Here is a 2,500-nt window from a genome sequence, read left to right as displayed (position 1 = left end):
CCATCTCACCGAGGGAATACCCAAACCACCGTCTGCTACTGATGAATGGAAGTAAGCCTTGGGTGTATCATGGGGCAAATTCAGCCATCCACGCACAGCCGATCTTACGGCAATATCGACTCTGTTTAAGGAGCCGATAAGTACGTAACCCAAGGCCAACTGATGGTATAATTTCGGGATCAGGTTACAACGAAGGGCAAAAAGTCTCTGTTGAGGCTTTAGTGGCGCTCTTGTTAAAAGAGTGAGATCTTCCCCTATTAATTTAAGTGGCTTTATTCTCACCCTCCCAGCCCAGTTAAACCTGACTCCCAAAAACCTCCACTCATCAAGACGAGTGATTCTTCGCAACACCTGGCCACCAATCTTGAAGGATGTCGTTGTGTCCACAGTTGTCTTTTTCTCTTTTCCTGATGGTCGGAAACCAAGTGTGAAACTCTTGTCAATATTTATCGACATTCCACAACTTGAGAGAAAATTGCAGACTATGTCTATAGAGGATTGTAACCCCTTAGGAGTCATCGCATAGAGGTTAGTGTCATCAACATAAGCAGAAGCATTCGTGGACCTCTCTCCAACCTTCACACCCACCTCCCCAGATAGACAAGCTAATAGTCTATGGGTCAGCAGGTTAAAAATTGGAGGTGACAACGGATCACCCTGTCGAACTCCCCGTTTGGGGTAGATCCTATCCGAGGTCCAGCCCTGCCCTTGAAGAATCGTATAACCATTGCGATAAACTCCCGCGACATAGTCCACAAACTTAACTGGGACACCGAACGATCTCATACATTCCAGAAGAGAAGGATGTGACACTGATGGGAAGGCCTTCGCTATGTCCACCGACGCCATGTAGAGGGGTTTATGCTGCAAATAGTGCTGCCTCAGGATCATATCAAGCTCAAAAGTATTATATCTTGAGCCATCAATGTCCCGGAACCCCCTCTGTCGGTCATCGATATCGAAAGCCAAGGCCAATCTTCCAGCAAGGATTTTATGAAAAGCCCTTACGATCACCGATGGTACTGTGATCGGCCGGTACTTATCAGGCACATCCTCGAACCCCTTCTTTGGAATGAAAATCGTTCGCGACGCATGCAGGCATTGTGGAAGCTCTCCACACCACATGAAGAGGTTGAACAGACATTGCAGGCCAAGCTTCGGAAAACTCCTTAGTTCCCTGCCCGTTAGCCCATCAGGACCAGCAGCCGTCTGGACTTCCAGTCTGTACTTCTCAACCTCCTCAACGGTAATGGGAGCCCACAGATCAGATCTTTCAAACTCAGGAATATGTAACTCAGGCTTAGAATCGGATGCCTGTGTAAGAACACCTTTCCAGTAGGCTTCCATGACCTCTCTGGATGGCTGGATGGTATTTGAGGTGTCATTGATAATAGTGTCAATGCACCTCTTCCGATTCTTTACCCACATATCCTGAGTCTCTGCATATCTACGTCGACGATCTTTCCTTCTCGATAGTTCAATCCTGTTACGAATTGCAGTTCCCCTCAATGGTAACCGAGATCCCGGCTGAATGGAATCGAGATATAGGCTCAATCTCGCAAGCAAGGTTTCCCTAGAGACTACAGCTGCATCGATACAAATGCAATACAGCTGGCGAACATCGAACGTGTCGTTTTCAAGGTTGGGTGGTTCTAACGTATTGAAGAACTCCAGAAAGGGGTCTGGAGACTCTTCAGGATTTGAACCCAAATCCTCACCAGAAATCTCTGTCAGAATCTCTTCTCCCCTTCTAATCTCCTCACACATATTTTCCACCATCCTTTTATACTCCACATTCCTTCTTCGCCCTTTAATAGCCTCCAGGGTCCTATGCGGAAATTCCGCTTGCAAAACTGCATTTATGAACCCTACTCTTCCGTCTCTCTCCCATTCAACCAAGAACTCAGACTCCCTTCTCGCTAGCATCATTGATTCCTCATCTGTCCATCTCTCCTTCACACGCGCGATGTTAACGCGTTCGTCCATCCTCTCCGGATGCCTACGACGAATATGCTGTCCCAGGCCTATCCGTGTAGAGAACCTCATCCCGCAGCCCACAATCTCACAAGGAAATTCTTCAGACTCGGCCGGCTCAACCGACACGTGCTTTCGCATATGAAGCTTAAGACCGCCCCGGGACAGACATATTTTAGCGCATCCTTCAAATTCACAGGGGAATCTCTCGGGAACGAGGCCATCGTCAATAGTTGGGTGTGGTGGGTCAGCGGAGCCACCACTAGAATTATCCGAGGCTCTATTTAGAGGCCTTGGGGCCGAAACGACCTCAACCTATTCTCAAACTTTAAATGGGTGAGATCTCTGGCTTGCTTGAATTTATGAAGCCATGAGATTTCGGATCAGAGTGCCAAGTGGGCCAATTTTGGTAAGCAGAACTGGCGCTGTGGGATGAACCAAACGCAGAGTTAAGGCGCCAAAGTCGACGCTTATGGGATACCATGAAAGGCGTTGGTTGCTTATGACAGCAGGACGGTGGCCATGG

At 48.1% G+C, this 2,500-nt stretch overlaps 1 pseudogene; it reads right to left on the bottom strand.

Moving 5' to 3' along the window:
* Nucleotides 1-2,500, bottom strand: part of LOC127290845 (large subunit ribosomal RNA) — an 8,083-nt pseudogene that overhangs the window by 2,775 nt on the left and 2,808 nt on the right.

Source organism: Leptopilina boulardi, unplaced genomic scaffold, assembly GCF_019393585.1.
Source record: "Leptopilina boulardi isolate dan_hultmark-lab unplaced genomic scaffold, ZJU_Lbou_2.1 LbouV2_9, whole genome shotgun sequence".
Classification (NCBI taxonomy): Eukaryota; Metazoa; Arthropoda; class Insecta; order Hymenoptera; family Figitidae; genus Leptopilina; species Leptopilina boulardi.
This window is presented reverse-complemented; position numbering and strand designations above follow the sequence as displayed.